Source organism: Astyanax mexicanus, chromosome 18 (genome assembly GCF_023375975.1).
Source record: "Astyanax mexicanus isolate ESR-SI-001 chromosome 18, AstMex3_surface, whole genome shotgun sequence".
In the NCBI taxonomy this organism is placed as follows: Eukaryota; Metazoa; Chordata; class Actinopteri; order Characiformes; family Acestrorhamphidae; genus Astyanax; species Astyanax mexicanus.
The window spans coordinates 3762029-3776325 of NC_064425.1; the positions used below are offsets into that span (position 1 = coordinate 3762029).

Below are 14297 nucleotides of genomic sequence, written 5' to 3' on the forward strand. Positions count from 1 at the left end.
CTGCACCATCTCCCCCTTTTCTGAAGACATACAATAAACTACACAATAAAGTTAACTAGTTAACCAGCAGCAGCAGCTCGGTTACTGAACTTTAGAGCTCCTGATGGCGTATCAGGTACTTGAAGGGTTGTCCCAATTCTTAGGGGGTGAATTTACACTCAAAAAGAAGGGGTAGTAGTAAGAGGAAGGGCCAAGGGGTTTAATAGGATTGGGCCCAAGTTCACACAGGACATGAGTGGCTATCTGGAAACTAGTGCATCTCTGTGTTTACCAAGTATCTGCTGTCCTTGGCCAATGGTGTCAAAATAACTGCAGTAATTAGCATGACAACAATAGCTTGCCAGAGCAGAAAGACCACAGGGCAGGATCATAACATCCTTCACTCAGCTAGGGCAATTACTGAGACCTGTGTGCCTGTTATCCATCGGCAGTGCTGGAATTGGAGCTGCCATCAGCACTGGGCAGGTAGTGTTCGCATTATAGTCTGGTGTCTAACCCAGCAGTTAAGGAAGGTGGAGGGTTGGGGGGGGGGATCAGTATTAACAAGGCCTGAGACTGGTGGCAGGCAGTGCATCTGCAGAGCAACCGCCCTGTGTGTCTCTACACACTGTGCACAAGCATCAATCACACACCAAGGCCTTTACTCTGCACACACCTCCATGCAAACATCTACCGAAAGGCGATATAGGAATATAGGAATACAAATATATAACAAGATGTGAAATTAGTGCTGTGCGGTATGACCAAAAATGTATAACCTGCTATTTTCCACGATTCTGTCGGTTTCACAGTATGGCGTTATTTCTTTTTTTTGCATGACTGGGCTTTTACATAAGTTTCTGACTAGGATTTACTGTGTTTCACAAAATATTAAGGAATCAGACTGCATTAGCAGAAAAACAGCTGAAGAATGCAAACAATAGATACAAAAACTTTAACACTGCTTCCTTTACAAAACTAAATATTATAAATAGTTTCATAAACACTATAAACTATCCTAAAATACTCAATGGTTAAGTACTTAAAAGAGATATTTCCCAAAAGCTCTATTGCACAAGTTAGACAAAAGTTCAATATCAATTTACAAGGTTTTTATTAAAACTGTTTGAGGCATTACAGTAATAAAATCAGCCACAATTTTCTTCTTTCTCCACTTAACAAATAAATTAAACTCAGTGTGCATTAAAATGATCCTTATATATAAACAGGGCTAGAGTTACTGTTCTTAAAGCTTTTTTGCACCTTGTATCCAGAGGTTTACCACTTGTGATGCATAACAATTTCTTAGCATCCAGGACAGATTTTGGGCTTGTCTGGGGCATGAGAGGAACTTTTTCCGCACTGTGGATCAATTGCGTAATTTCATTCGTCTCTGAGTTAATAGTTGCTGTTTGCTGTTGTTTTCCTATTTTACTTGGATAAAAACACTTATATTGCAAGGAACAGCAACAGGAGCTCTTCAGATAAAGTGCTGTTCTCACTTCTCTCCAGGCAGGACAAAGCACGTCTCCACAGAGCTGAGTTACCATTACTCCAGTGCATTAGCTTATGTTATGCTACCTGGCAGTATGCTTCTTCAGCAGTGCTCTTCTAGACAGCGCTCTGCAGTGCCTCTTGCGGTATGTGAAAAACGTATACCAGGTTTAATTTGGGAGGAGGGCACAACTGCAGTGTCAAAGGAAAATATAAAGCAAACAAAGGAAAAAAGTTTATAGAAATCAGGGTTGCGAACCAAAGTCGCCGCAGCCGAATAATGCTGGTAATGATGAAACTGAAACTTCATGTGAAGCACTGCTCAATTGCACAGTGCAAATGTTATCAGTACATGATTCAGTGCATTAGTTAAATAGTGTGGAAAACAACCTAACAGCTAAAAACGTCAGTTTTGTGGGAAATATTGATTATTCCCACAATACGCTCAGGAAAGTGGCTTAAGCATTTTACTGTGCTAATACTGACATCAGAACAATTCTCAATATTCCTTTTACACACAAACAAATACATCTCCACCAGTCAACACACACACACACACACACACACACACAAAGACTGAATAATCTGGCTAAAACACACAAGCAAGTCATTCTTAATGCCACTGCAATGAGATCAATGAAAGCTAGACTGGAGTGGCCTTTTCTTCACATTTCTGTACTTATTAATGAGGTGACTGGTTCAAGCTAGCGCTAAAGAGCAGTGCGTATGTAGGCCTAAGTATATAAGGATGCAGGTACAGTGAAAACAGTCAACAAAAGGTCTAGAATGATGGTGCTTCTTCCAATATTTTTAGGATGACCTGGGTGATCATCAACCAAAATCCTAATCTCACTAAAGCTCTTGCTGCTAAATGCAATCAAATCCTCACAACCAAAATCTTCACAATCTAAAAGAAAGCATTTCTGAGCAGTAGAAACAGTTCCTCCAGCAGCAGCAGGATGAACTCTTTATTAATACTCAACACTTGAACTCTTGTGCATATAGCATATCACAGTATTGACTCATGGTATTGACTGCAAGTGTATACAGTAAATTATGCTATTTGCTGTAAACTGAAGCAAAGTTTTCTCCACTTGATCTGAGGTAGTTTTTTCTCTGTAAAGCTGTGACGAGATTTAATATTAAATTTGAATTTAAATTAAATTAATATCTACCAACTGTTTTAATAACTCCGCTTACAAAGGCTGCTTGAGTACAGAGAAACATAACCATGACAGAACTGTCCACATCTCTCTCCATCCTTCTTGTGTCCTTTCTCACTAATATAAGTAATTTATATTATTAAAAAGATGGGTATTTTAAATGTGCCGTCTTCAGTTATCAGTCTCTGGCACTTAGAAAGATAGAAAATTAAACATAATTTGAGAAAAGCTTGGCAACCCAGCTTATAGAAAATCATCCTGTCTTGCTGATCACTACAAGAAAACGCCATGGCCCATCTAATGAAATCGGGCTTCACCGGATTGCCAGTGCGAATCCTGTTCATGTAGCTTGCCATCAGCTACCAGAGCCCTGAGAGACCACAACTGGCCTTGCTCTCTCTGGGTGGGAACAGTAGATGGCGCTCTCTCTTTCCCCACATCACTCCAAAGGGTGATGTGGATCAGCACAAGGCTGCGTCTGTGAGCTGATGTATCAGAACCGAGTCGCTGCGCTTTCCTCCGAGCGCACTGTGATGATACTCGGCAATGGTGCGTCACAGTTAAAAAAAAATAAAAACAGGCAGAAGTCTGACTTCACATGTGTCGGAGGAGGCGTGTGCTAGTCTTTACCCTTCTAGCATTGGAGCATCCTTAATGACAGGGCGATAATAATAAGTGGGTTGGGTAATCGTTTGTGTAAATAGGGGAGAAAATATAATAAAATTATATAACAAAAAAAAATCTACAGAAAAACAAGGAAACAAGCTGCCCTGCACTTCAGATATCATCTTTTTAAACAGGCACCAGCCTGGACAGAGCAGGCTTTGCTTAGCCTTGGGCGAAGCGTCGTTTTCACTGAAGGGTCCAGCCTGACATGTTTTAATCCGGGCTGTTTCCGCCGTATCCCTGCACCAGTCTGGACTCGCCACACACCTGGTTTCCGCACTAATCTGTGCCTGACAGCCGAGTGCTGCAGAAACTGCCCTGAGTATGCTGTGCTCAAGTGCTGCTGAGAGAAAGACAAAGAGAGAAAGACACATGCAGTGCAGTCTCCTCTGCAAGGACAGCTCTTTTTCCGCCCTGGAAGATTTGACAAGCGTGTCCTTCCTGATGCACCAGGATCTGGAGCAGTGCCATGTTTGTGGCGGGTGGGGGGTACAGAGAGGGAAGTGCCAAGCTCCTACTAAAAAAAATAAATAATAATAAAAACACTCAAGCGGCAGGATTCGCTTGGAAAAAGGCTGGGCGTATCCAGCAGGAGCATGCAAAAAATAAATAAATAAATAAATAAAAGAAAGCCACCAGCCCAGCCAGGGCTGCACCTCAGTGATGTCCTTGGTGGTCAGAACACATCTGCCTGCCGCACCTGTCTCCACTTAAAGGCTGGGGGGGTGGGTTTTGTGGTGCACAAGGAAACCTGATCCGGAAAACATGAGGAGGCTCTCAGATCTGAGGGCACAGCTCTGTCCTGCGCAAACACCGGCCTGTTGATTCAGCTTCCAGAGCTCATCACTCAGTGGAAGAACTGTGCCTTTGGGGGCAGGACCCAGCCCACACTCACTGCTGCACGTCTTTGGAACAATGCAACCACCAGTATGCATGCAGCAGATTACATTGCTTACTTTACTTTGCAAATATTCTTTTTTTCAACTATATAAATTGCGATATTAAACAATGCAGGGCCCGTGACATCATCAGCCCCACCGATCACTTAAAATCAGAGAAAAACACTAAAACAAGAGTAATCAGCATTTAAATGGCTTTTTAAAAGGTAAATAAGAGCGTTTTTTTTTTTTTTTCTGGAATTAAAAGCCTGAATTCAGCTGTAACTAAAAATACCTGGACTGCAAAACTGTGCTGGACTGAGGTGCACAGCTTTCAACACGTGCTCACGTTTACAAGCACGTGTCCAGCCATGTGGATGGAAGCCTCACACTCCGCCTCACGCTTCTTACCCTGCGTTCACACTGGAACGCGACGAGTCGCTTGTGTCGCCCAGCGTTTGTCGCTTGTGGGCGTGTCAAGCTCAACGCCCGCGTTTATCATGGTCCAGCCTCCGACAAGAAAAAAGGCACAAAAAAGGAATCACTTGGCCACTTTATTCTCCAGCTATAACTCCCAAACTTGCTGGACTCTTGTGCGTTTCTGTGATTTAACTGCGCTGGAAACGCAGCCGTTCCCACAGACTGATGTGGGTCCACCCCGTTCAACAGAAAGAACCGGGAAAGAAACTAGAAATTCAGAGGACGTCGAACCGCCTTGTTTGTGATTGGTCCAAAGAAAAGCTAGGAGCCAATCGGGTTAGAATGTCGCTTCACCGCGTCATAACTCATTTGCATAAAGTTGAGAAAAATTCATCTCCGTGTCGCTTGTCGCTCTGTCGCTTTGTCGCTTGTCGCCTCTCGCGTGTCGCGTGTCGCGGCGACAAATCGCGCCCTGCCATAGGAAATGAATGGTCGCCTGTCGCTTTGTCGCTTTCCAGTGTGAACGCAGGGTTAGGCAGCAGCAGCCTGTCACTCACACAGACACAGAGACAGGGCTGTGTATCTACTTATTGTGTCAAAAATCAAAACACAGCAACATGACGTGTTTGATTTAATTGAATTAAGTGTCATTGCATGTCCTGCGATGCGACTATTATTGCGCATGCGCACACTACAATGACTATGCTTAAACAATATTAAAATAAACTACAAAAACAGCAGCAGCATCCCTGTTGCCAGGCAGTTTGGTTTTGCACTCACCTACTCATAGTACCTATGATCTGACAGTTTACTGCAGTGTGTGGGTGCTGCAGGGGCTTTATTTAAAGTGCATTTAATTTCTTTGCTAAAAATTCAGTGAATGTCTTTCAAGTTTTTAATACTATGCATGGTTGCTTAGGTTTACAACAGACACGAATGTAGTGGTTATTTTCTGTGCTGTCATCTAAGATCAATGGGCTAAAAGTGAAAAGTGCAAGCAGTTTTGAGGTAATGAAATTAATGCATTATAAACCAATCTGGTAATTTAGTACCTATTTACCTCTTGCAGTGTTTTTAAAGCAGCACTCCATAAAAAACCCAAAAGCAAGCATTCTCAGCCCTGCACAGGCAACAGGACAGTGAGCAAGTGGAGTAGGAGGAGGAGAAAGAGTGGGAGAGGAACACCGACGGCCCAGCGGCTGAAAGCGCTGGCCCATATTCCTCTCACTTATCTGGGGCGGCTGAGCAGAAAGTCATTTGGTAAAGGGGTCCTGAGAGAGATGCACATGGAGACACAGAAACAGAAAAAGAGAGAGAGACTAGGAGAGAAAGACTAAGAAGCAGACAGAAACGAGGGGAGGGGGCAGGCTGGCAGAGAAAGGCTACCAGCACTCAAGACTAAAATAATTACCTGTCACACTCGCAATAGCACGAGTATTGCCCACTGAAATAAAATAGCCTGGAAAGATTAATAGCTCCCTCACTGCCTCTCCCTGCTTGACACTGTCAAAACTGCCCGCGCTGGAAGACCACTGCACACGCTGATAATGAGATCGACAGGACAAGACCCTGAGAAACAGAGAAACATCAAACCCTCCCTGATACAGACTGACAGCTTTAGATCCCACAACACATCAGTACAATTCACGTTACCACCATCACTAGTACCACAGAGTACCATTAGAGTACCATTAGAGTATATATCACAAAAAATATGTCTTGAATTGAGACATTACATTAAGTTATCAAGGGTGCGTTTAAAATTTTAAGTTATTTATATTGGTAAAATGTATGCATTAATTTATTTTGACCATATTTATATTTAAAGTATTACATTTTAGTTTATTTTTTGAAAATACGCTTCAAAGACTTAAAGCAGCACTAGGTAGGATTTCCTTGATTATTGATCTTTTTAAAGAAGTAAAATTACAGCTTGAAACTCACTGCAGCGCTGCATTGAGGTGTAATAGGAGGAATAGCGGTGCTCTCGTGTCTGTGCCGGAGCTCCTCTGAACTCAAACCAGACTCTGTAAGTTTCCCAGGCGGCCGCTACCAACGCTCGTGAGAACTGCGACCTGCTTTCCGACCTTTAGTTTTAACAGCTCTGCAAGGACTACTGGTTCATTCTTTACAAACTAACATACAGACACTCTGGCAGAAGCTGGAAAGAGACCAAATATGTCTGTGAAAGTCAGAAAACGAGAAAGAGAAACTAATCCGCCTGAAACATTTATTACACTCTACAACTGTAGGGGGAGCCCACGAGCACAAAATCTCAATCCTACCTAGTGGAGCTTTAAATTACAATTTCAGACAGTAGTAGGTACAGATTTCCATTGTAGGGATTTTCTTTGCAATTTTTCTGAAGCCTTTAACATGTTTATATCAATATCGAAATTATACGATATCGACCGAAATTAAGGAACATATCGCAATATAGATTTTTGCCATATTGTCCAGCCCTAATCATCAAATAAGCTAGAAGTGTTCCCATTATCTAACAAACAGAGTGAAAACTACAAGCTTTTACAAACACTAAAGCTTGATAAACAGTATGAGTGTGAGAAGGCGTAAAAAAAGTCATGAACTTAATTTGTCCTTAACCTTTTTTTTTTTATTTTAAACATTATTTCTTGAGTTACAGTGGAGTTTTCAGACTTACTATTCTCACTACTCTATTCTCTATGTTACTACAGTGACTTTTTTTTTTTTTTTTTACAATAAAAATTGATCACAAAAATCGACCAAACAACCAAATAGATAGATCACTTGATGCACATGATCAACAAGTGTTAAAAATCTTTGGTTTCACTTTTCATTCTTAAAAGTGCTTTAAAAGCAGTTTTATATATTTGATATATATAAATAGTACTCATTCATACCAGTAAAGGTTTAAAAACCAAAAATGAATCACGAAACATGCTTTAGTGTGTAATGAATCCATGTTTTTGTATAAACGTCTTGGCAGGCCAGCATGTGGAATTGGAGCACAGCTGAGGTGTGGTTTGGGGTGGCGTTGAGAGCAGCTGTGGAGGGGCCCGGCCTCGGGGAGGGCTGCAGTCATTCCTCAACTCCCTCAGAGACGTATTCAGCCCGTGACAAAACAAACAAGATCTGTGATGATTGGAGTACGGCCAGGTTTTGCGAAGGGAAGAAAAAGAATAAATAAATCTTCCTTCATCAGGCCCCGTCATCCTGCCCAGAAGCTATTAGCGCTCCGAGAGACGCACAGCCCCCTGGCCGGCTTCGTACAGCACACTGGCAAATTAAATTACTGTCTCAAATGGAGCAGCCATGGCCCTCTGGCCCATCACACTGCTGCACGAGGAGACGAGAGGTTCAGCTGAAGCCGAGCTGTGTCCCCGTCCTCTCGCCGCACACACAGTACGTGCTGCTTTATAATAACTTCCATATTTATCCCGTGGGTGCAGGCCAGCCGGCGCAACCCGGCATCCACACACTCCGCCGGCGCAGAAGAGGAGAGAGCTATTAAGGACTTGTCAAGTGTGTCACATCTGTCTATGAATCTGGGGAGTGTAAGTGGGAGATAATTCAGCAGAGGGACAAATCTTAGTCATACTTGGAGCTGATGGCAGACAAAATTAGCAGTGTTAGCTCAAAAATAAAGCAATCGAACGATAATGCAACAGAGGCCCCCTCATGTTTTTAGAGATGCATCACAAAATACTTACTTTTATAGCTTATATGAGCTTAAATGTACTGAGGTTTTCTTAGAAATTACTACAGCAGAACTTGGCTATTTGAGGAGTCATGTGGTGCTAATATTTTTTTTGGCTCAGTACATGTGTACTACACTCCAATGATAAATGACGTAAAAGAAAATAATTCTGAGAATACAGCTAAAACTTTGTGTTGATTTGTTCTAAGAAAAGCTATGCAATGCACGTCTAAATTAAATTAAATCAAATCAAATTTATCTGTACAACACTTCTACAAATTATGTTACCAAAGCTTTGAAAAAGCTGCTTTGCAACAAGACAAAGAATCAAAGAGCACACAAATAGGGCTGGGGCGACGCGTCGACATAATCGACGTCATCGATTACGAAAATACATCGATTTGCATAACGTGCGTCGGCGCGTCGTAAATATGTTAATTAACACGGTAACATAGAAGCATAGAACTATTATTTAATTAAAATGATTTTTAAGAACAGCTAAACACAGTTCTGCAAGTCAAACGCGGAGGAGTTCACGTGCGAGAGAGAGAGAGAGAGAGACACACACACACAGAGAGAGAGAGAGAGAGAGAGAGACACAGAGAGAGAGAGAGACTCTCTGCTGAATCTGACTCCCGCTTCGCGGACAGAATCGGCACAACACCCCCGCTGTAGAACTGCGGTAGTGAAAACAGCTACAAAAAAACGCCAGCGGGCATCTAAAGTTTGGGAGCATTTCACGCAAAAGGGCAACAATGTGGTCCTCTGCCATATGTGCAAAAGGAGCACTTGAAGCGCAAACATCCAGGAGCACTATGTCAACAGGGTCACACAGTAAGTTACCGTTTACATCAGGGTCTCCGCGTGTGTCCTTAAAAAGACTTAAGGCTGTCTACCAAAGGTTTTAAACCTGCCACAGGCAGAAATTATACATTTTTGGTTTATATTTGTGCATGGCATTTCACAGTTTCCAGAAACAGTAGCATTATTCATAAGTTCAGGTGTTTAGCTAAGCTAGCTGCCTTAAGTTATTTTAGCGCTGCGGTGTTACACCGTTTTCTGTCACCGTCGGAATTTTGTGACCAGTGCTCACGGTTATGAGCGTTCATTGGCAAAACGGAAGCTTTCTATACCTACACCTTACCCTCAGCCCTAAACTGAACCGTTTTGGCCAGTCGGGGTAAACATTAGAAACGAACACGTTTCGAATCGGCCAGTGCACCGGTCTGCTGAGAACTACTTGCCCGTGGTCACAAAATCTAGCGGTCACAGAAAACAGTGCAACACACGGTTGTGGTGTATGGGAGCTTATCCATTTTTAGCGTTATAGATCTAAACGTGTTGTACATGTAAGTGATTATAAGTGTGGGGTTTGGTTTAGTAGGCTTGTGTTGCTGTTGTTGTTATTATATATAAATATAGTATTTTATCGTTTGCTTTAAAACGTAAAATAATAATTATTTAAATATGTTTCTCAATAAATAGATTAGTCGACTAATCGAAAAAAATAATCGTTAGAATAATCGTTTAAAAAATAATCGTTAGGGACAGCCCTACACACAAAACAGTAAAACCCTCAGTTAACAGGCCAAAGACAACAGTGGCCAAGATTAGGGCTGGGTATCAACATTCCATACCAAAAAAGGCACCGACGGAAATGTCTCGGTACTACCAAGTACTAAAAGGTCTACAAAAATTGGGCACCTGTTTTTGATACTTTGCATGAAATGCACATAACCTTGCCAAATGCAGAGAGCACACGCAGAAACGCAGATCATTTAAACTGTCCACACACAGCCACTGTGCTGAAATCTCTTCATACTGTCTCTCTTACCATCTCTCGCTCTCGCTCTGTCTGTCTATCATAATACAGTAAAAACAATCTAGTCAGCCAGACCTAAACCACCCTACACTACTATTCCTATCCCCTCACAATAATACAGGAAAATTTTAATTAAATATATTATAAATAATTAAAAAAAAATGATCATGATTTGAATTCATTTTTAAGTGATTGACACCACCATTAAAAATATAATTTAAAGGAATGCTGATATTTATTTAAATTAACTCTTCTTTAAAAATATATATATATATATATATTTTTTTTTCCAACAAGATCCAAAAAGATGAAGTCTCTCCTGGTGACAATATGATGATGATAACCTCATGTTGGCTGCAAAATGTGAGATTAATTATTGCTTTTTGTATTTTTTTGTTGCAATTCAGGGAAAAAAGTATATAAAAAAAAAAGTATTGTTTGGGTATCAATATCGAATTCAAGGTATCATACCAGTATCTTTATTTTTAAAACGTTACCCAGCCCAAGCAAAGACAAAAAATACCCTCAAAGATGAAGGAACCATGAGAAACTATTCGCAGTTCTTGACTTCCAGACAGTTTATCTGTACTAAAATAACACCTTTAATACTTTATGTTGAAGACTTTTTTGTATGTGTTTTGACAGAGCTATCAGAGATATCTGAGGAAGGATATTTGCGTTGCATTCCAGGGTTCTCTGACGATTAACAAGACATTTTTTAATAGTTAACAAGATATAAATAGCATTCAGTTTTATGTACTGAATTCAACAGAGTTGGTCTGAGTTTGGAAAGTGTTTCCTAAGCGCTTTAATTTTTTAAAAAATCCTAACACAAGCTCCAGCTGCCCGTGCCAGTGAATGAAAACGATGCAACTCTTACAACTGAGAAATACTGAGACAGAATGAGGAGAAAAAAGGCAAACACTGCCCTAGTGGGAAAATGTGCAATGGCTCAAGGTAAAAGGAAATTGAATCATGTGCCAATTCCAGTAGTACATAACTATTGCCTCCTTCCTACAGCCTGGATGACCGGATAGAGAACTGTTACCCTTCACCTATAATTGATCTACCTCAGCCACATGAGAAAGAAATATAAACATGCCTATGCACTGTGCAATTATGACACATTTTCTCTAAATTGCCCATAATTATCAGCCAGTATAGTATAGAGTTACTCACACTGCTGTGTTTTTGTAAGCCTTGTCTTAAAAAAGTCATAACATCTAAAATTACTGCCATAGGTGGTAATTATTACACAGACCTGAATTGTACAGACGACTGGTAATCAATACAGGAGTTAGGCAGAACTGGGAACAAAACCAACAGTAGAGGAACAATTAAGCTGGAGCACTGGAAGCTACTGCTACTTCGTTCACACACTCTATAAGCCCTATTCAGACAGAACTAGTTTTATTTACTGGGGAGATAGGGTGAAGAAATTATAACCAGATATTGCCAAAGATATTAGTCCTTTTCCAATACTCCATGTCAGTACTTGTTCCTGGAATGCGCACTCTAGGAACAGATTCTGGAGGCCTTTAGCTAAGTTGTAAAATAAGCTCAGATAAATACATTTTATGTGAAGGAAAAGGATGTAGGAATTTTCAGAGCTTTATTTGAAGTACAGAAGAGCTTGTAGAGATGTGTAGTTTAATTTTGCATGGCCCACATACCTTGGGTTGCTCAAATCTGTGAAAAAAAAAATCTTTTATACTTAAATAAATCCTTAAATACTGCTAAATTAGCTATTGTGTAGCTATAGTCTGCATGTGTGTAATGAACATGCAGCAGCTATTTTTTATACTAAAAGTAATTTTTTTTATACAAATGTGTTACTATAGCTGGTTATGTTTTTGGAGGTGATGACAGTGAATAAATTGAGTACCCACACCCATCTCATTTACGCAGATTTCTTTCTTCTTCTGTGAGTCAGTCATTTATTTTCCTGACATCCTGCAACACATTAGGAATACATTACTCAAAGGTTTGTTTATACTTAGTTTGGCTGCCTTGGTTCAGACCAAACAAGATAATGATTATGTGGCTAGCAGTGGGAATATCAGGACATCTCATGATGACAATGATACCAGAATACTGTGATTATGCGATATTCTATATAAATCAATTATCTACAATACTTTGTCATCTGTGTTACCGAAGAGGATAAAATACTCCTCAAATACACAAATTCCAGGAATTTTAGATTTCTGTCAGTTTCAAGTTTCACAAAATTTTATTTGTTTGATTAGCGCCACCACATGGCCACCAGTCTAAGAAAGTTTATAGCATAGAAAGCTACAATTAGTATATTGATTTGACACCAGGTATCATTAATGTATTGCAAACAAAAGTTATACAATATTATTGCTTTATAAATATTTCGCCCCACAACTCTCTTTATTTGGGCTGTTTAGATGCGTCTACTCAGGTGGTCTTTATATTTAAGAAACTGCAGAGCAATTGTGTACCAGGGTTCATTTTAACTGAACCAAAGCTGAGAAAATGAAACACACACACTTTAAAGCACTTAAAATCCATGTGAATCCATATAATCAAACATGTCACACAATCAAATGTAAACTAAAAGCACTACATTGCTCAACACAAAAGCCTGTCAGCTTGGCTCTTGCCATGAAACCCCCTCATGAAGGCTGCAGGAAAAATTGAGGGAACCACTTCTAACATCGAAGGTAATTAAATTAAACCATTGAAAAAACGCAGACTGTGAAAAACGGAGCAAAGCTATGTGGTAAAGAGCATGTACAGAAGAGCCCTAAGCAGTATGAATTGACCGTTAATGGAGGAATGGGCCTGCATTAAGATGAAAGGGGCGACTGAGCAATGCCTCATTTGGCTGGTCCCTCAGGAGGGCATGGAATGCCACAGTGGGCATCTCACATTTATCCAACATCAGCAGCTGTGTGGCCCACCCCTCTGCACTCCTCCACCTCCTGTCCTCTCTCCTCTCCCCTCCCTGCTGGGGCATTCAGCAGATTTTAATTTCACTTCTGGCTTCAGAGCTGCAACCCGGGCTCCAGCCATACAAAAGGCCGGGTTTCAAGTTGAACGTGAGAACCACCTCATCTTCTGACCCCCATCTGCATATGAATAGCCATGAAAAAAACGTCGGAATGGAAGGAGGGATGGGCACAAATGAGAGAATGATAGAACACGGAGCAAAGTGTGCCTGCCACCAACTTCTAATCTTAAACAGGATTTCCCACTTCTGATTGAAATTTGTTCAGCCTTTTTAAAGAGAGCATAAGCAGGGGAATTATTCATAGAGAGACAATATTCGCTGCATTTAAATTGTCCTGCATGCACTGAGCCACGCTTACACTTCCCTGGCTTTGTCAAGGACCAGCATACTGAGCAATCTAGGGCAGCAAAATATCGTATAACTCAACAAATTTCAAGAAAAAATAAAATATTTTGATACTTGATACTTTAATACTTGTTCTCACAACTCTGAACTTAATCATCCCCATTAAAAAAGTAGTAATTTTGATGTTTTGATGTTTGGATGTGGGCTCCAGCGAGTGACAGACGAGGTTCCTGGAACGCTACTCAGCCTTCTGCCCATATTAGATCATTTATTGCCTGAACACACTGGCTAATCTACAGGCAGCCCCCAGATTGACCTCATTCATCAGGGGTCGATGTGCAGGGCTTGCTGGCCTGTTGCTGAGGATTGGGAAAAGGGGGGAGAGGACGGGTGAAGAAACAAACACAGTTGCACTGACCTGACTCTTCTCTCTCAGCGCAGTCACAAAAGGGCGTTTGATCGCTCCGCTCGGCTCCAGCTGTGCACAGAGGGACAGTGCTTTTCATTAATACAGAACATGAGAAACAGTACATGTAACAAATTGACCTGGCAGCTGCATGAAAACTGGAATGAAGCAGAGAAAAATAAATAAATAAAAAAAGAAAGAAATTATGGTATCTTGGCAATACAGGATGATTTATTGCAATTTATTTTGTTGGCTCATGTAATGTCTTAATGTCATATATATATATATATATATATATTAGTGCTGGGCGATAAAACGATATCGATAGTTATCGAGGAAACTATATATCGCGATAAGTCGGGGCGAGAAATTCGATAAACTAAATTTTCTATTTCCCGTTTAAGTAGCGTTGTGAAAAGGCGCAGCACGAGATCAGGCAGCACGCTGAACTGCTGCTCAGCCCAG

General features: G+C 40.9%; 1 long non-coding RNA gene across 1 annotated transcript in view; it reads right to left on the reverse strand.

The window, feature by feature from the left end:
• The window catches only part of LOC103030577 (uncharacterized), an 82679-nt gene that overhangs the window by 57247 nt on the left and 11135 nt on the right, over positions 1-14297 (reverse strand). Inside the window, exon 2 of the long non-coding RNA XR_007425257.1 lies at positions 13845-13904. This is a non-coding gene — a long non-coding RNA (uncharacterized LOC103030577). The remainder of the gene's footprint in view (positions 1-13844; positions 13905-14297) is intronic.